We start from the raw sequence: 21,312 nt of genomic DNA on the forward strand, positions 1-21,312 counted from the left end.
ATGTTGTCTCCCTGGGCTCCACCATAACTGCAACCTTTCCATTGATGCTGAGCCAGACAATTGCAATTCTTAGGCCACTCTTCTGAAGGTGGTTCTGAAGGGATCCCTGCTGTCAGAGTTGCTCCTCTACTGGAAGAAAAACAGAGTGGCCACCTGTTCCTATTCTCTCCCTACCCTCTTCCTTTGCAATGAAACAGCGGACACTTAAATAATTGCTGTTTTACTAATACCTAAGCATGCTTGGCATACATCAGGAAAATTCCTGACATGTCCTGGTTTTCGGGTGTAAAAATGGTGTCGGGGGAATTATGTAAAATTGGCAAAATGTCGGGGAAAACCAGGATGTATGGCAATGCGATGGAAAAAGCTCAACAATTTGGGTTTTTTTCCTTTTAAAAGTTCATACCAAGACACCATACATTATGCAGACGCAAGCCTCACTGAACTCCATGCAAATTGTTCCCTTATATCTATGTCCAGGATTGTAGCCTGAATGGGTTAGTCTTTAAGGTCTCACACAGGACTGTTAACAAGGGTCCCCATAAATTTCCAGGTTGGTGGGAAAAGACTATTTCCCTCCCCTAAATGTATGCACGTCTATGTCTTATTTCCAGAATGTGGAATAAGGTAGAAGGATATAAATGGACTAGGGCCAGAGAGATGAGGGTTAAGATCACCACCCAGCCACGAAATTCACTGCGTGAGCTTGAGTTGCTCAATGCCTCTCAGTGTCAGCTCCCTCACAGGCTTGTTGTGATGATGGCATGGGGGAAAGAAGACCAAGGATTTCCACCTTGAGCTCCTTGGAGGATACAAACTCAATAATAATAAATAAAGGATGATAATAATACAACATCTACTCCAGCCAACCAGTCTCTAGTTTTGAATAGGGGGAGGGTCAGGTTAGGAATCATGAAAAAAGACCAACCTAAAAACAGAAGGAGAGAAAAACGGTGATTTCAAAGCATGGCAGAAGTTTGAGCAGAATGAGCAGGTGATGACACTGAGGAGGGAGTTTCGAAAGGCTCTACCTTATCTTTTTGTGTTTGCCTCTGTGCTGCACCCATCTCTGCTATTTCTCCTTGTTAAAACTGGTTTGGTTGTATTAAATAAACTCAGTGTGCCTCTATCCCAACCTCTGCTGTTGTTTAAAACTACCATTTCCTTCTCAGTATATTCCATCCCTGCTTTACTCAAACCTTCACACTTGTTCATATGTAAAATATGAACGGGACAGGAAAGAGTTTGTGGCTTTGAGAATGTGGGAAGGGATTTAACAAGAACACTTGAGATTCTCATTGGCAGAACTGTACCCCGTACCAGCCATGGACCAGCTTCCCCTAAGCCCAAGGCTTCCCCAATGCCATGTCCAAAATACTCTCTAAGCAAAATCTCTTTGCAAAGCACCTGTGAATGTGGTGAGAACTGCAGCTCAAAATGAGGCTGGATTTGAAATGCCATCCAAACTTCTGTTAGGAAAGGTCAACATCTCAACCAAGGTGCAATAATTGGACTAAGGAACTAGTGAGAATTCTAGAGGAAGGTATAAGCTGCCTATTGTAGAGCTGCCAATGGATTTAAAAAAAAAAAATTCAAAATGCCTTAGAATTGCATTGCTCAAAGATCACAGCATTAACTGACAAATATTTATTTAACAAATGTAAGGTAATTAGTAAGAATTTGCAGAATTGTTTCACACAACTACTGCCTATGTTCTCACACTGTATAAGGCAACGACATGTGAGAATTTCATGGGGTATGAGGAAATGACACACAGAAATTACTTTTTCACACCTGGGCAGGAAAAGAAATCTGTATATCTTCCAAAACCTCTACTTTTGTTTTTCTCCACAGCTGTACAGTATAAATCTATTGGTGTCACTAGAAATGTTCCCATTGTTCCTCATATAACTGAAGTACATGCATATCTTCATTAGCACTGAAAGGAAAAACTTGTTACCTGTTTCAGAGATGCTTCTGCTATTGAAAGCTAGAGTGTCGCAACAAACACATGATAGTTACTGGTACCTGGCAGCTCCTTACATAAACAAAGTATCAAAGTACGTGACCTGGAAATGAATAGAGGGCCCCAATAGTAATGCCAGGGCAACATTAGGCCCTATTCAGCTCTGCCCCCAACAGTAGCTGGCCAGACTAGTAAAGCAGGAAGTTGGTGGTCATTCTTTGTGGCTTGTCCCCAGCATCTGGGAAGCAAAGGTTTGCTGTCTCCAGAGATGGCCCAGCCGTGAGGCAGACGGAAGCCGCTGTCTTGGGTTGTGGGATCTCATGGGCTCCCCACCCACCCCTGCCACCACACAACCCCTGTCAGCAAACCTCTGGCCACCTTCTTGTTTCACCTCTGAAGCATGTTTCCAAAGAGAAGTACACTAGCCATTCGGATGCATGCCCATCCATGGAGAAGGTCACACTGTGGCATCCCATGGGTTGGGAAGGGTACTCAATGTATGAGGAAACCTTGCAGTGTCCTAGTACCAGGAAGCAGTAGCAAGAGTGAGTAAAACTTGTGTGTGTGATCAACATAGCAGCTAGGACCTGCTACATGTGTAAGACCAAGGTTCCAGTCTTGATAATCCATATTGTCCAAGAATGCCTACATCTGCCACACACATCTATCCTAAAGGGGGAGGTGTTTGCAACTAGTCAGCAGTTAGTCTAGACCAATAACTCCAGCGCCGTCTTCTTTAGGAATGAGCAAACCCTTGCCTCTTTCAAGGCAGTAGAGACCCTCCCCTGTTTCATAAGGAAGCATTAACCAGGCCAATCAAACCCCCTCTGCTAGATTTAATAAGCCAAGAGGGACAGAGGTAAAGAGTGTGCTTGGTTGGACATAGAACCACAGGACCCTTGTCCACATCATCAGGCTGCATAAACTGAGTGGTCCACCAACACATTTTGGTAGGGAGTGCAACAAATATGGAATCGAGGTCTCTTCAAAGTTGAATGACTTTATCCTTGAAATGTGCAGCTGGTTGGTCAAAGCAGGTCTTTGAGGGCTCCAGAGATCATTTCTCCTCTGTTGGATCAGCAACCTCTGGACCCACCAGAAAAAGCTCCATCAGGCAGTTGCTTGAGAATGAAATGCAAGCTATGAAGTTCACTGTCTTCATTGCCTGCACTGCCACACAGTAGACACAATCCTATGCACCAACCTGTGTTTTGTCTGCTTCAGAGTGAGACTTGTGCTTTTGCTCTAGTCTGTATGGCTTGCTTCATAGCCCATAAGTTCATGAGCATATTTGGAGTGATATTGTCAACCACTCACCTCATCTCACTGACTGGGGCTTCAACAGCATTGTTGACTTTCTCCACTGGAAAATTCCCCAGAGCAATCCAGAATCTGTCAGATTTCATTAGTCTCTGGTGGCAGACCCATCCAAATAATCCAGCTGCCTTGCCAGGGGATGGGGGTGGGCATTATCGCAAACAATCCCAACGTCACCAAGTGGTGGGCAGACCATGACAATATGGTGCACTCCAATTCCAATGCTCACCTTCAAAACACCCCTCACATCACTTGTGAGACAAGACATCGGCAAACGTCTGCCCTGTTCGGTGTGTTGGACTGATGTCTCTTTGAGATAGTCCTATTGTTGGCATGGAGTTTAGAAAGTGAAACAAGTTCAAAAAGTTTGGGAACCAAAGTTTGAGAATCTCCTTTCCAAAAAGAAGCAATTCTGGGGCAATGGTTCACAGGTTCTTGGAGTCTAGTATAATGATTGTATAAAAACAAGGCACAGAGGAGATAAAAGTGTTACATTATTGGATAATCCATGCATCATCTGTAATAACCAGTAATAACTTCATAGGAAAGCAGAGCACTCAGACTGAAAGTCAAAGTATAGACATACAGTATGGGTTTCAGTGGGGGAGGGGGAACAAGAAAGCTTAGAAAGATTACAGAATGCAGTGCCAAGTGTAGCAATCAGTTAAAACAGTAGATGTGAAATGAAATGAAAATTGCAGCAGAGGTTAAGATAAATAATAAACCATATTTTCAAGTACACAAGAAATGAGAGGTCATTGAAGGAGACAGTGGGATTTCAAAGAGATAGCCTGGATAATTTACTAACCGAAGAGGCAGACATTGCTAAAATGCAATCAAATGAATTCTTTTTCTCTGTGTTCACACAGAAGACTGGGGGACAGATGTCAGCAACAGACATAAATTTCCCAGGAGAGCCAGAAAAAAATATCCAAGGCAGATAGATTCATGCTAGAACAGGTGATCAAAAAATTAGAACATCTGAAAACTAGCAGAGCTTCAGAGCTGGGGGGCGGGGGGAATATGTGGATCCTCTCAGGAATTCACAAAGAAAAGGCTACAAATGGCAGGGAAAACAATTCCAGAAAGATTTGGAACCCTTTGAGGAATGCAGAGGGGACCAAGCTGAGGAACTATTCCCAGACGGTGGGCCTGGTCATTCTCATAGGTTGACAAAGCTTTGCAGGTATAAATAAAGGCAAAGGTAAAGGTACCCTGATCGTTAGGTCCAGTCGCGGACGACTCTGGGGTTGCGGCGCTCATCTCGCTTTATTGGCTGAGGGAGCTGGCGTACAGCTTCCAGGTCATGTGGCCAGCATGACTAAACCGCTTCTGGCAAACCAGAGCAGCACATGGAAACACTGTTTACCTTCCCGCCAGAGCGGTACCTATTTATCTACTCACACTTGATGTGCTTTCGGACTGCTAGGTTGGCAGGAGCTGGGACCGAACAATGGGCGCTCACCCAGTCACGGGGATTCAAACCGCTGACCTTCCTATCGGCTAGCCCTAGGCTCTGTGGTTGCAGCAACACATAGGGTTGAGATTGAGAACCAGCCTTGCTGTAAGATAAATTATGGGGGCTGGGTCCCCTTTAACAAAAGTTTGCAAACTGATGGCAGGTTTTTTAACGAAAGCCTGAAACAAAAATGTGGGCCTGTTCCAACACTTCAGTAGTCTGCCTTTAGAATTCTGCCAGTGCCTCAATGAGTCTCTGGAATGTGAAGATGAGCCGGTTGATTGATATGATCCTAGTATGCTAGAATGGTAGAGTCTGAAGTGGTCCCAAAGGTCATCTAGTCCAACCCCCTGCAATGCAAGATTCTCAGCCAGATCATATACCTGGCAGATGGTCACCCAACCTCTGCCTAAAACCTCCAAGGAAGGAGAGTCCACCACCTCTTGTGGGAGTCTGTTCTGTTGTCTATATGGTTTCTGGTACAGACTATATAGCTTTCTGGTTTACTGGGATGTTGAAGTGAAGAGTGAACACAGCTTAGGGCTCACCTTCTGCTTGTTTTAGAGGGATTCTTCCTGGTGAAAATGTTGTTTTATATTTACTGTTGTAGCCCACTGGTATAAGGCTGATATTTGTTTTATAAGTTAATAAACAGCCTTGACAAGGTCCTCTCTCATCAGGAAGGGTCATGGTTGGTGTATCACCTGAAGCTGGAGAAAAGCACCCCACGCCACTGGTGGCACCTGGGCACCTCAACAAAAATGCCTGGTTGGGGAGAGTGCACCCCAATTCCAAACAGGTTAAATATCCAGCCCCTGAGTCCCAGCTGACGACTTCCACTGCTGTCCTAAGAGTCAGATGTAAATGAGCGAGAGAGCCCATGGGTGACTGTGCAGCACAGATATCCAGATGACTCCACCAAGCAGTTTCATGCAGGTGTTGAACAGTGTGGGGGACAAGATGGAACCCCAAGGAGCCCCATAGGCCACAGGCCCAAGGGAAGGGCAGCAGCCTCTCAGCACCACCATCTGGGTCCAACCTCCCAGGAATGAAGGAAAGAACAGAGTGTACGCAGAGCCTGTCTCTACAAGGTGGTCCAGAAGGATACCATGGTCGCTGAGAGGTCCAGGAAAACCAACAGGGTCACACTCTCTGGTCCATCCATCTCCCATCACAAATCAGTAGAATGGCCAACCAGTTTTATTTCCCAAAACCAGTTAGGAAGTCAGACTGAAAAGGGTCTAGATAATCAGTTTCATCCAGAAATCCCTAGAAATGCTACACATCTTGTCCAAAACAGAAGTATTTAACAGTAGGTGATAATTGTTCATACTGGAGGAGCCATAACAAGAGGGAGGAAGGACCTTCACAACAGGGGCTGAAAAGCTGACAGTCCTAACACTCTTATTCCACAGGTGCCCAGACACCCACAGGAGGGATCTCTTTGCAATAGCTATACTTTTGGGTTAGGGGTGGTTAAGGGGTGCAGAGACTTGATTGGCCAGAGAGCAGGTGATCTGCAGAAATGCCTCCACAAGCTTCTGTAAGGAGCATAAAATATGTATGGGGCAGAAAAGATTGTGTGGGTTTGATTACTTTTGGGTGGCTGGGGGCTTTAAAAGAATTGCTTGCCGTTCTCATTGGATGGTTGTGCCCTAGCAGCTCTACCAGAACAGCCTTCACTGCTTTTCTGACTTGAAAATAAATTGTCCCATGTGAGCCTTGTACTTCCTTTTTCTCTTTTTGGAAAAGCAACCCTTGGCCTACATGCTGGCCATGCATATTTGGACTTAGCAAGCCTCTTGACACCCTTCCTTTTTCTCCTTACTTCAGCAACTGTAGATATAATGGCTGATTAAGCTAATTTGTCGTACAGCATCTTGCAAGCAACTTAGAACAATCAATCACCTCACCATCACAAAGGTTAAAATAAACTACCCACCTGAATAATTCAGTCTGAATAGTTTCATAATTATATACTCATATTGCAGGGAGACTGACTATGACTGAGTGTGGGTTATGTCAGCCCTACAAAGTAGCCTAGTGTTGTTATACCCATTCTCCTGAAGGGAGTGGAGAGGAAGTTTGTGACAATCATGTTGTTAATTTGGAGAAGTGCAAATTTTGAAGAATAACTGTGTTTCAGTTTGTATATTGATCTTTGCCACTGCCAGTTTCTTACACTTGCTAATCGCCATCATTCTGTGGGTGTTTCCAGCAATTGTGGGACCATTTCTCCATGGCCACCAACTGTTCATCTGGCACTGCATGCATCATAGAAGAAGGTGGGTGAGTCGCCTATAACTCAGAGTACTCGGTGCCTGTGCTTTTGAAGGAATGCCTTCATCTCCCACTCTCTTGTGCAGAGATATATGTCTAATTCCAGGAGCAGCCCTGAAAAATTAGGAAACTTGGAGGGCATGCAAGGTCCCTTGAAAGGAGGGAAGCTCTGGCCAGGATCCCCATATGGCTACTGCCTCCAGGAGCTTGCAGCTCAGGTCAGATAAAGTGTCCCTATTGCAGAAGAGGCATTGAAGCATGACTTACAATAAAATGTAATCCAGGCAGATCAGAAAAATCAGGAAGTATGTAATCATAGCTACCCATTATAGAACAGTACAGAGCTAATTATCTCCTTTGAACTACGCAACAAGATATATAAAGCAAAACATAATTAACACCACTACAAGACTAGTATATCCCAGACCAAACACCAGGTTTTTCCATGTATTATCAGAATTCTAAATCTGTTCCAAAATGCATTTATCTACTTCTGGAATGGGGACATATGGTGTGTGGTCTATGAGAAAATTATTAATTTGAATGGATAGTTCTAAATTTTAAAATACATTTCTTTATATTTCCTGAGGAAATATCTGAATGCACGAATCTATGCCTGGTTAATGGAATAGAGCCAGGTTTCTGAACCCAAAAAGTTTAAAACAACAACACACCCCACACCAGTTCAAGCCCCCACCCAGAGAACCTGGGAACCAATTTCGACTGGGTGATATGCCACACCATTCCCACACCAGACAGCAACTCTGTATTTACTTCAAACACATTAGGCAAAGAAGAAGAACGCTAGAGGACTAAGAACAATTCCAATTTCATTCCAAGTATCCTAGAGTCCTGTGTCATGGGTTTTTCCCCATTTCACTTTTAATTTGTGCATGTAGAAAACAAGCATGTTGGATGGAAATCTAGCCTAGCCTTCTCTCTCTTATATGCTATTTTTCTATGTGCAGGATTTTTTATTTTATTTTTGTATTCAGTTATATGAGCCCACATCTGCAAAGCCCAAACTCGGGTTTAGCACCTCAGCAAGTATTACACTTTAGAAAACTTGTTTAAGAGCACTGCATAATGACTTGCTTCCTCCCCCTCTCTTTCTTTTTTGACACTGGCTTGGGGCATGGTGCAGCTTTTGCATCTCTCAAAGGACCAACTCTGGCAGAGTGTGTCACAGGAGGTGAGACAACTACAGGTTGTGCATGCATTTTTTATGCCTGTACACACCAGAGTTTACAGATGTGACGTCTGCTGATGTGCCCCCTTGCTTTAACCAAGTAAACAAAGAAGAAGAAGAAGAAAGTCTTATGCATTTGATATTTATTTTCCCTTTTGATATTTCCTATCTTTTCTTGTGCAATCTGTCCCTTCGTATTTGGGAGGGGGAAGAAGGGAGGTAATGTGCTTTAAGATCTTCATTTCTCTTTCTCTCTCTTTTAAAGTCTTTTTTCCATTCTGTAAGAGAGTAATGATCAAGAGATACCTACCATGTCTCCATAGTATCTCCTTTTTAAAAATATGTGTGAGCTTGTACAGTATATATAAGATTTAAGTGAGAGAAAGCCACCTGAGGTTTCATTAGGCAATAATTCAGGAACAAAGGTAAATTCACATCCCAACCATATGGGTGTTGAACAGAAACAAAATCTTGATAAAGGACACCTCACAATATTTAAAGCTACATCAACTAAATGATTAATATAGTGAAAGATATCATGCTGACACGGGTGGCGCTGTGGGTTAAACCACAGAGCTTAGGGCTTGCTGATCAGAAGGTCGGCGGTTCGAATCCGGGTGGGGTGAGCTCCCGTTGCTTGGTCCCTGCTCCTGCCCACCTAGCAGTTCGAAAGCACGTCAAAGTACAAGTAGATCAACAGGTACCGCTCCGGTGGGAAGGGAAACGGCGTTTCCATGTGCTGCTCTGGTTCACCAGGAGCGGCTTCGTCATGCTGGCCACATGACCCGGAAGCTGTATGCCGGCTCTCTCGGCCAGTAAAGCGAGATGAGCACCGCAACCCCAGAGTCAGTCATGACTGGACCTAATGGTCAGGGGTCCCGTTACCTTTACCTTTATCATGCTGAAGGAGCTATGGGAGCAGAATGAGAGTTAGGCAAGTGAGGGGGAATGAAAGGGGATTTAGTAGGGTTTGTTTTTACTTTTACATCCATGTTGAGGCAGCAGCAAAAATAGCTCATGCTCTTCTAGGCTGCATCAACAGAAATCTAATGCCCAGATCAAGGAAAGTAATAGCACCACTTTATTCTGCCTTGGTCAGACCACATCTGGAATACTGTGTCCAGTACTGGGCATCACAATTTTAAAAGGATTTTGACAAGCTGGAACATGTGCAGAGGAGGTGACCAAGATTATCAAGGTTGTGGAAACCAAGCCCTATGCGGAGCGCTTGAAGGAGCTGTGAAAGTTAGCTTGGGAAAGAGGAGACCAAGAGGAGATAGGATAGCCATTTTCAAATATCTCAAGAGCTGCCACATGGAAGAGGTAACAAGCTTGTTTCCCCCTGCTTTGAAGGGTAGGACCTGAACCAATGGATTCAAGTTACAAGAAAGGAGATTCTGAGTCAACATCAGGAAGAACTTTCTGACAGTAAGAGCTGTTTGACAATGGAATGGTCTCCCTTGGTTATGGACTCTCTTTCCTTGGAGATTTTAAAGCAGAGGTTGGATCTGTTATCTCAGGTTTAGCTGAGATTCCTGCATTGCAGGAGGTTGGACTAGATGACACTTGGGGCACCTTCCAACTCTGTGATTATACTATACCACTCTCGTCATTATGTCCTGTTACAAGTTAGAATGCTCCTGTGGGCAGACTGATCCAGCAAAGGGCATCCTTACATTCACTTTTTACCAGTGCTTTTTTTTAAAAAAGAAAAAGAACTGCCGGAACTCACCATGAACACCTCCCTCTTAGAATGGCAAGGACACCCACCTGAGAGGTGCCGGAACTGAGTTCTGGTGAGTTCCCCTTGAAAAAAAAGCCCTGCTTTTAACCCAAACATGCATTGCAGGACCCATTTCTTAAAATTTTACCACATATTTGCATAGTGGTGATGCTCCTTTCCTGTTGTTAACCACCAGCTGAAGACCAGTTCTCTATTTGGTTGCTAATTGTTTTGCAGAATGTAGACATCCTCTGGCATCTTTTTGTATTTGCTATTTATTTAAGATGCTTTAATCTACAGTGTAAACCACTTGCAGAATTGTTTAAATATTAGTGCTATGAAAATTGTCAATTTTGTATTTTATTTTTTGGAAGAAAAATTGAATCTGCCCTGGGAGCACTTGCTGAAAGGTGAACTACAAATACATATAATAAACAGTAAGATAATTCCATTTGGTTCCCATATTACAACCTCCAAAACAAGCAGGAAGAATAGGTAGTCTAAATCATAAATTTGTAGAGATGCCATCAAATGGAAGCTCAGAGATCCTGCACTCAGCCATCCAGTTGGACAGTTGTACCAGCACTTGAAAAGGCATAATGCAGAGGAGCAGAGGAGGTTCAATCCAAGCAAGCTTATGCAAGGTAAAGGTAAAGGACCTCTGGACGGTTAAGTCCAGTCAAAGGCGACTGTGGGGCTGCGGCCCTCCTCTCGCTTCAGGCCGAGGGAGCCGGTGTTTGTCCACAGACAGCTTTCCAGGTCATGTGTCCAGCAGGACTAAACTGCTTCTGGTGCAACGGAGCACCATGACAGAAACCAGAGTGCACGGAAACGCCGTTTACCTTCCCGCTGCAGCAGTACCTTGCTTTCGAACTGCTAGCTTGGCAGGAGCTGGGACAGAGCAATGGGAGCTCACCCCATTGCGCTGATTCAAACTGCCGACCTTCTGATTGACCAACCCAAGAGGCTCAGTGGTTTAGACCACAGAACCACCCGAGTCCTTGTGCAAGCTTATGTGTAGCATTGAGAGCCCTAGCTGCCAGTAACACTACATGACATTCAAGATCATAGACCCATTAATAATGTTTTTACTAGTGGTGATATAATCTTTGATGCTAGCAGTAATTGCAGGTTCCTTTGCTGAATTTGATAAAGCTGTTCATGTGTTCATCTCCATGCATTCTCAGAATGTGTGGCAAGAGAACGAAAGCTGAACTGGGCATGCTAAACCTATCCATCCCACTTGTCTCTGCCTGCTGTAGAAGGTCTAACGGGGGAATAATCTTTGCATTTAGAATTCTCCACATGATCAGGAAGCCTGGGTGGTTCCCTCTTTTTATTATTTTACAACATACAAATGTATTTTATGCCTTTGACCTTCCCCACTGAACGTTGATTTTGTTCTTCGCCTGCCAGAAATGATTCTGTCTGTAGATTATGTGTGACTAATCCATGTAGTTCGTATTTATGCTGTGGATGGAGGTAAAAGTTTCTGCAGTTCCTCTCCTTCTTTTAAATAAAAACTAATTGTGGTCTGTGGGAGGATATCAGATATCCTCATTACTATTCTCTGAAAACAGATCTGTGGGCTTTGTTGTCAGTGGTGCACAAATGTCAATATGTATTGGAGTTCAGCAGCTAATCAGAATCATGTAATCCATAGAAACCATTTCTGGCTAACCGTAACAAATAAAAGCAGTTGCGTAAAACTTTGCAAGGGCCCTAACAGTAGAGGAATGCTCACAAGACAAAAAAGTGTCTCCCAAAAAATCAATATCCAAGTCTTGGCACACTTCAAGCTCCTAAGTGCTTCAATGCTTTTGTGGGGGGGGGGGGGCGTTGCAGGGTTTACGTAGTTTGGAATAGTCATAAAGACAGCTCCTTGGCACTTGCAAGTGTGAGAGGGGGAGAATCTTCACTTGCAGCAATTTTCCACTTGCAGAATCTAAAAGCCTTATTTGTTTGTTTACTAAGCCAGTTTTAAGCACTTGCAGGAGACACTCGCTGGAGTCCACAGGCCAAAAGGGCCAGTCTGCCATCACTTCATATATTTTTAGCAAGGTAAGTAGATTTGGGAAAAACAGACCATCCATAAAACCACAGAGAGCAATGCTGCTGCTGCCGCCTGGAAACATCTCTCATTTCTGTTCACTGCAGTTTACTTACTTCCTTGTATGTTTTCCCAGGTTTCAAAAAACAAATGAAAACACTTATGCAGACAGTACAGTCATGGGTTTGGATGTTAAGCAGTATGCTAGACCCCACTGATCCCGGGATCCAGCAAGTGTTAAAATCTCATCAAGCTTTCTAATTCCTGGAAACAGCCAAGCTGGCTTTCTGGTAAGGTGATGGGGACTGAAGGGCTCAGTGTGAGATGGCAAATGGGTGGCCCCCCTCTCGGAACAGACAAGGCAGAGCTGAGGGCAGAGAGTAGCAGTGATGTGAGCTAGAGGTAAAAGCAGCAAGCTGGAGAGAGAGAAGAGCCAGGACTGATTTGTGTGAATCCAAGGCTGCAGCTCTGGGAGAAGCAAGACCCTTTTGGAGTGTTAATGCTGTGAAGCCCTCCATTGCAGGCTCCGGGTGCGTATATGGGCAAATAAACCATATATCCCAGGCATGTCCAACTCCCATGAGATTGTGATCTACTCCCAGTTTTTTTAAAAACCTGGTAGTGATCTACCCATTGTCATTGGAGGGAGGAGGAGCGTCTGTGGGGTGGGGGTGTGTGGATTGCCCAGAGTTGCTGAGCTTTTTTTAGGAGGGCAGTGCCCAGAGTTGTAGAGCTTTTTGGGGGGAGGGTTGCACATAGTTTTTTAAAAACTTTTTCCCTGTAACTTTTTGTACATGATAAGGATCCCACAATCTACCAGGATCAGCCGGAGATCTACCGGTTGGACATCCCTGATATATCCTAAAGACACCACAATCTCTGCTGCCCCTCATTCTGATGAAACCAAATCCTGGGAAAATGCCTGAAAGCCCTGGAATCTCACAGCGCTCAGATTGGTGTGGCAAGAGCACTACACCCACAAAAAAGCCAGTCACACTAGGATTTGGGGCACAATTTTAGCCTGAGCCTTAATATTGTTCTGCTGTTTATTTTTACTTGGCTTATTGCAGAAAGGGGAAACATGATGCATGCATGGATGGATGGATGGATGGATGGATGGATGGATGGATGGACACACATACCCCCTTGGCATTCATGTGGCACATTTCCAAAGGCTCAGAGCGCTTTGCCTCACAGCAGTGCAGTAAGCCTAGTATAAATGTGAGACCATTTTGTTTTGCATCTCTATGGAGTGCTGCTTGGCCATTGTCATACTCAAATGAGCTCCCTAAACCTATATGTGTAGCATTAACTCACGTGGGACTGTTCCTGGGTCTGTGTACAGCACTTTGCCAAGTTAATGCAGCATTCCTGGGTGTTGAATAAGGCAACAAACTGCTTGAATATAAGAAGAGCCCTGATGGATCAGACCAGTAGCCCATCCTGTTCTCGCAGTTGCCAAACAGATGCCTGGTATTCGCAAGCATACTGCCTCCAGCTGCGGGCCTCAAACATAGTCATCAGGGTTAGTAGCCACTGGCAGCCTTATCATTGGAACTAAGGGAGAACCAATGATGCTGTCCATTTCACTTTTCAGCCATTCACCAAATCTTTGTATCCCGGGACAAATCTAACAAATATGTAACATGCTCCCATTTTGGTGTGGCTTTGCTCTTCTGGAACTGGCATCATCCAGTTTAATTCTGGACACTCTTCTCGCTTGCAGGGAAGTAAACATGGGAGGGGGAGTATGAAAGGCAGAGGTCTGAAGTGGGTAGCCTCCTCACTGCTCTCTGTGCAATTGTGCAGAGCTGTAAATCACACATCCATGAGCAGAGGCGGTCTTGTGCTCCAGACCTTTACCCTCAAACTTGTGCATGGCTGCAAACTGGCGAACCCTGATGCACTAGAGGGGCTTGGCAGTGCACCCCAAATCACCTCTCCATGTTCACGTGCATGTGAGCAAAAAGGATGCCCAAACAGGGCTTGAAAAGATTTGCTGGCTGGAATAGTGTCACACATGTGCATTTGGTAGATGTTTTAGTTGTGTGTGTTGGAGTCTTTCTGTGGAAATCAAAGGAAATCTATTTCCTCCCTGAACATCTGCGTTATATTCTCTTAGGTTTTCCTTTCCTCTCCCACACACGCCTTGCTCACAAGAATGCAGCAATATGTGCTTTGGGGATGTGAACCTGCTGCATTCCAAGAAATCCATTACTTTCACAACAGTTGGGTAATGTCTAGTTTCACAGACAATACACAATTATGCAGTCATCACTTCTTGCTAAATATTTTCTTCTGGGGATACTTGAACAATCCCCTGAATGGAATAGTGCTGGACAGCAGTGAAATAACATCAATTCTCTGAAAATTGGGATCTCCATTAGCACAGCTTCCATCTTATTTCATAGAAGGTAATTGTTTATTTAAGTTACTATCCCCATCTGTTCCAAAGACACAGACCCTGTTATCTTTGAATATTCAAAAGACATGGTAACAGTATAAATCAGTTTCAGAAGTAGCCACTTGCCAGTAAATAGACACCTAGTGGCAGGCAGGCCACTTGCCTTTGTTGTGTGAGGACTGCTATAAGGTGTTGGGGGGGGGGGTGATTGCGTGTTTGTGTGTGTGTGTGTGTGTGTGTGAGAGAGAGAGAGAGAGAGAGAGAGAGAGAGAGAGAGAGAGAGAGAGAGAGAGGGACACAGAGAGAGAGAGACAGAGAGAAATCCTACCCTTCCTCCCAAAGGAGTCCAGTTAAGGAAGTGACTACCATAGATTTGTTTGGGCAGGTTGGGTAGCAAACGCCACCTCCACTGACTTACTAATGTTGGGTACTTTGGGTACTTATTTGAAAGTAAAATTACTCAGCAGCAGTTGAATTGCAGACACTGAGATGTGGCTCACAAGGTAAGTGTTGAAGTAGCAATGCCACCACATAGGATGATCTCCTCAGCATTCCTGCTACATCAGATCAAAATGTTTGCTGTTCTGTTCCCACACTGGCCAGCCAGGCGCTTATGGAAAGCCCAAGATTTGATGAGTGCGATAAAGGTGCACCACAGCCCGACTCCAGGCACACTGGAGCACAAGGTATGGTGCCCAAAGACATACCTGTCTAGGTGTATGCATGTATGTATTTATGTAGGTATAACTTTTATACACCGCCCTTTTGAATAAAAATTCATCCAAGGCTGCACATTGCCCCAAAGGTCAGGCTCTGGTTACACATATTTCTTCTTCCCTGTCATTTCTTTGTAATTTTGTGGGGACAGAGTGAAGCAGCCGGGTCAGGGGCAGTGATGGCAGCGATGGCAGAAAGCTCAACAGCAAGAGCAACTGAAAAGCCAGCCCAGCAGGATTTGCATTCATTGGTGCAACTCACCCAGCCCTTAATAAATTGTTTTGGGGCTAGAAAAGTTCAAAGCCAAAAGCGGCTGATTTCCCCGGAGCCAATCAATACGAGAAGTGTGCTGGTGTTAGGATCACAGCTGAGTGGGTTTTGTCCTTTCATCACTAGCTGCAGATGGCATGTAATTTAGGGATGCCCGTTTGGTGAAATTTACTAGCTTCTCTGGAGATTGCACATATGGGTTTGCATTTTTAAAAAACCAATTGTGCCATATATAGTATGTAAAGTAACAGATGTAAGTATTGACAGGAAAAGGATAACATTTTTTAAAGAAGCTGTATCTACGAAACAGATACTGTGTGTGCATGTGGTATGCTTTGAAGCAACCTACGTGCCATTTTTAACTTCACAGAAAATAGACAGAAAATACCAAAGCTCCTAAATTAGATATGAGAATCTGTCATTACGGTTTATGGCTTTCCAGCATCTATATTGTATTGCTCTTGTGGCAATGAAGCCTATGACATTGCCTGGCTCAGAATTTTCAGTTGCACAGGAAAGACTAAATTTCTAGTGCAGGTTCTGTGAGGGAAATATTATCTCCAGTTTGTCTGGTTATTTCCTGCTTGGACTACTGCAATGCGCTCTACATGGGGCTACCTTTGAAGGTGACTCGGAAACTATTACTAATCCAGAGTGCAGCTACCAGACTAGTGACTGGGAGCAGCCACCAGGACCATATAACACCAGTCCTACGAGATCTTTGCTGACTCTCAGTACGTTTCTGAGCACAATTCAAAGTGTAAGTGCTGACCTTTAAAGCCCTAAATGGCCTCGGCCCAGTATACCTGAAGGAGTGTCTCCATCCCCATCGTTCAGCTCAGACACTGAGGTCCAGCCCAAGGGCCTTCTGGTGGTTCTCTCGCTGCGAGAAGCCAAGTTACAGGGAACCAGGCAGAGGGCCTTCCCAGTAATGGCACCTGCCCTGTGGAACGCCCTCCCATCAGATGTCAAGGAAGATATCTGAAGGCAGCTCTGTATAGGGAAGTTTTTAATGCTTCATGTTTTCATTTGTTGGAAGCCACCCAGAGTGGCTGAGGCAACCCAGGCAGATGGGCGGCATATAAACAAAAATTATTATTATTATTATTATTATTATTATTATTATTATTATTATTATTACTATCTCACATGGAGTCAACTGAAAACTGGAGAGCTATCCTAGTTGTAGTGAGGATATGAAACAGGAGCCCAGAGTCAAAGAAGTTAAAGGTCGGTGCACAGAAGGTGGTGGCCTGAGACAGAACAACCTAAAGAAAGAGTATATGGAGAATGTGGCTTCATGGAAAGGACAGCAGATGCAGGGAACTGAGGAGAGATGAGGCTTACTAGGCAGATATGAAGAAGCCTCAGAGTACTTAAGGGAAGAAATGAGAAAAGTGCTTAGGAGACCAATAAAAAGCTAATGGAAGTAGGTCAAAGCAGGGATGGTGAACAAAGGAAAAACTAATGAGAACTTACAACTGGGGCAAATCTATATAGGGATTGGAGAAGGGATCCTGAGGGTCATATAATTCAACCATCTGTAATGCAGAGGCCATCCAGCCTCTGCTTAAAAGCATCAAATGAAGGAGAGCCCACCACCTTCCAAGGGAGTCTGTTCCCCTGTTAAACAGCTCTTACCATCTAGAAGTTCTTCCTGATGTTTAGATGGAATCTCCTTTCTTGAATTCATTGGTTTGGGTTCTATTCTCCAAAGCAGGACAGAACAAGCTTTCTCCATCCTCCATGTGACAACCCTTTAGATATTTGAACATAGCAATCATTTCTCTTCTCAGTCACCTCTTTACCAGGCTAAACATACCCAACTCCCTCAACCGTTCCTCATAAAGCTTGGTTTTAGGACTCTTTATCATCTTGGTCACCCTCCTCTGCACATGTTCCAGCTTGTCAATATCCTTCTTAAATTGTAGTGCCCAAAACTGGACACAAGACTCCAGATGTGGTCTGACCAAGGCCGAATAAAGAGGTACTATAACTTGCCTTGATTGGGAGGCTAGACTTCTGTTGATGCAACATAGAATTGCATTAGCTTTTTTGCTGCTGCGTCACACTGTGGACTAATGTTCAGTTTGTGATCTATTAATACCCCTAGATCCTTTTCACATGTACTACTGGGAAGCCAGGTGTACCCCATCTAATATTTGTGCAGCTGGTTATTCCTGTCTTTGTGTAGAACCTTACGTTTGTCCCTATTGAAATTCATTTTGTTAGTTTGGGCTCACTTCTCCAGTCTGTTAATGTCATTTTGAACCCTGATTCTGTCTTCAGCAACATTGGTTATCCCTCCCAGTTTGGTGTAAAAGTGATGTGCATCCCCTCAATGTAGAAATGGATTGAGGCACTGGGAGAAGATATATTATTTAGTTATTAGCCTTCCTTACACATGTGAGTGAGGACAGCAGAGTACCATCCTTTGCAGCTTTAAACTTGGAAGCTAAAACAAAGTTGATTTAACCTTCTAGAAACAATAATCCAGGATACTTTAAGGCAGACCGGATTTTTGTGATATTAGCCCTCCCCCCCTTAAAAACAACAATCACACACACACACACAGAGAGAGAGAGAGAGAGAGAGAGAGAGAGAGAGAGAGAGAGAGAGAGTTTGGTGAAGAAATAAAAGTAGACACATCTACAGCAATTACAGTAGCAAAATGAAGGCAGGTTAATAAATACTATCTAAGTTGTTGTTGGGGGACGCGGGTGGCGCTGTGGGTAAAAGCCTCAGTGCCTAGGGCTTGCCGATCGAAAGGTCGGCGGTTCGAATCCCCGCGGCGGGGTGCGCTCCTGTTGTTCGGTCCCAGCGCCTGCCAACCTAGCAGTTCGAAAGCACCCCCGGGTGCAAGTAGATAAATAGGGACCGCTTACTAGCGGGAAGGTAAACGGCGTTTCCGTGTGCGGCTCTGGCTCGCCAGATGCAGCTTTGTCACGCTGGCCATGTGACCCGGAAGTGTCTCCGGACAGCGCTGGCCCCCGGCCTCTTGAGTGAGATGGGCGCACAACCCTAGAGTCTGTCAAGACTGGCCCGTACGGGCAGGGGTACCTTTACCTTTACCTTAAGTTGTTGTTGTTGTTGTTTAGTTGTTTAGTCGTGTCTGACTCTTTGTGACCCCAAAGTACAAAGTGTAAATTCAGAAATGCAGAGCTCAGACATGCACATGTGGTCAGCTTGGAAGCATGAAGAAAGAGGAGGCTGCCCAGACAGGAAGGAAGTAGCATATCTCTCTAGTAAGCTCTGTGAGCCTCGGCCCCTTCATGTGTCTATCTAGCAAAACCCAAAATTGTGGGTTTGACTCAATAATGTCCCATACCTTCATCCAAGTCATTTATAAAAATGTTGAACAACAATGGGCCCAGGTCAGAACCTTGCAATAGACCTTAACCTATTGGCAGAAAAGGCCATTGTTCAGGAAAAGGAGAAAGCAGAGAAGCAGAAGGTATCTAAGACTGGATCCAGGATCATTGTAATCCACCTCAAGAGTTGTTAGGCTGAAGGGTGGTATTGTCATGTCTTCAATACATGCATTAAAAACGTTAAACCATCAGACAAACAAAGCATCCAAATATACGGCTGCAGATTCATATTACATTAATTACGTTATATTAATTTTTCACAGGGATAAAAATTTCAGGTCAGTTCTCCACATATTCCCATCAGTTGGCAATTTAGAAATCCTCATAAAATTCATCTGCATTTTAATCTAAATTTCTTCTAATATACACATTTTTGTATGCAATTTTGCCTAGCAAACATATTTCTGCAAAGTTATTTCCCCCAATGCAATGCATTTGGGTATGTTATTTTCAATAATGCACACATTTGTATGGACCCTTTCCTCCAGAATATACATTTTGTACACATTGCTTTTCTGGAGAACTGTATCACAAATTTGGAAAAAGTGCACATTTCAAAGGATGACTGATTCAGTTCACATTTTGATTCAGGACACGTGAACTGGGCAAATTTGCTTTTAAATGTAAACTGAATCCAATTTCTCCTCCATCTCTGAATATCACAGTCAAGGTCTTAAATCTCCAGAGTTTACTGAACTACAGAATGAAGAGCTTTTTAGTTCTTGGTGTAGAAGACTGGAGCCAAGAAGAGTATTAGATAAAACCTACCCTAAATTAAATGCCTGTGGTTTTTTAAAAATATATTCCTTCATGAACATACAAGAAAGAATTCTGAGTTCTAGTCAAATTTTTGTTTGTTTTTTAAAAGTATGTGTGACCTTCCAGCTTTGCAAAAATGTTGTCAGTGCAAAAATCCTCCACAGATATTGTTGGACTATACCTCCCATCAACCACATTCACTATGACCAATGGTCAAGGACATAGGCACCAGGTTCCACCCAACTTTTTGGGGGAGGGGGGAATTGCATGTGTGTGACGTCACCCGTATGACACACACATGTGACAGGGCCTGCCACAGTTGCAGGGAGGCCTGACATGGCCCACTGCAGTGAGGCCCGATGGGTCTCGGCCCCTCAAGATTGGGGGGAGTCCGCTCCATCCCAATATATTTCCTCAGCCCCACAGAGTTGGCACCTACGGTCAAGGATGATTGGACTTGTAACCTGACATTATTGCAAGGGCCACAGATTCCCCATCCCTGGTGCAGAACTTTTGCCATATATTACAGAACTTGTTCCCGCTCACCTTGCCTCCTCTAACTTGTATTAATCTTGGTTTTTTTGTTTAAATGATCTTGGTTTTTTTATTTAAAAAAGAAACCTTCCAAAACATTCCTAGATATGTGAGTAATGCTGAAGGCGGAAGATCTTTTTATAGCTACATGGGAAGTGCCTTGTGGGTGTTTTTACTATCCGCGCTATTCTGTTACTTCAGCTCTTTTATCTCTTGGTTATTTAAGTGGTTATTATGTGCTAATGGTTTATTGCTATTGAGACTGTGATATTCATATGTAATTCTGAAATGCTGTTTGTCACTCTGAGGAACCTCGTGTGAAAAGGCAAGAGGGGATCAATCCAGATATAACACTAAACATGCAGTTGCTCTGCCAAAAACAGCAGCACCCCCCCCCACACAAAGTATGGTTGTGATATTGTGATGCTGAAAGGCTCTTTGCAATCTTCCTACCATCACAGATGTGGAAAAGAGGTGGTAAAATCCAGAATTATTATGACACAAGGTAAATTGTATTCAATATTTCAAAGAGGGAGCGGTTGCTAAATGAATGGCTTTTGTTTCCAACACCATCTTATAATTTGGCCCTGATTAATACCAGCAGTGAAGCAGCAACAATGGCTTACAATGCAATGGGGCTTCTTCCCCAGCAAGCATGCACAGGAATTCAGGTTTAGCTTCAGAACTGGGAACAGGTATAAAACTGTATGGAGAACAGCATCAGCCTTGTTCTGGCAGGGCATGTGGTGGTACCTGATTTTCATTTCTCTATTCAGGTGTTAGCAAGCACATATGCTGGAGACAAGGGATCTGCCCAGACTTTTCTATTCAGCAGCGCAATCTGGTGTCTCTCTCATCTGTACATTCTGCCATCACATATGGAAGCAAAACATAATTAAAAGATTGGACTGGTCCATGAGGCTTTCTGACAAGGATTGTTTCTAGACTGCACATAATTTTGTGCTATTTCTCTCAGCCTCCTGACGTAAATAGCCAGGACCGCAATTTTGCATGCAAATCATGGGCATTAACAGAAGATCTGATGGAGGTTCCCACCCCCTGTTGTTTATGAATGCCAGGCATTTGAAATTGCTAGGCACAGAATAGCTTTCACCTTGCAATGTTCTCTCCACACTTCCTGAATAGGAAGCAGGTTCTCCAAGGAAGAGCAAAGGCTGGCTGCCAAGACAAACCCAGGCTGGGTTGCACAGCCCCCATGGTGTGCCACAAGGCTGAGGAAATTGACTGAGTGATGACTGTACAAGCAGAACCA

This window comes from Podarcis muralis, chromosome 4, assembly GCF_964188315.1.
Source record: "Podarcis muralis chromosome 4, rPodMur119.hap1.1, whole genome shotgun sequence".
Classification (NCBI taxonomy): Eukaryota; Metazoa; Chordata; class Lepidosauria; order Squamata; family Lacertidae; genus Podarcis; species Podarcis muralis.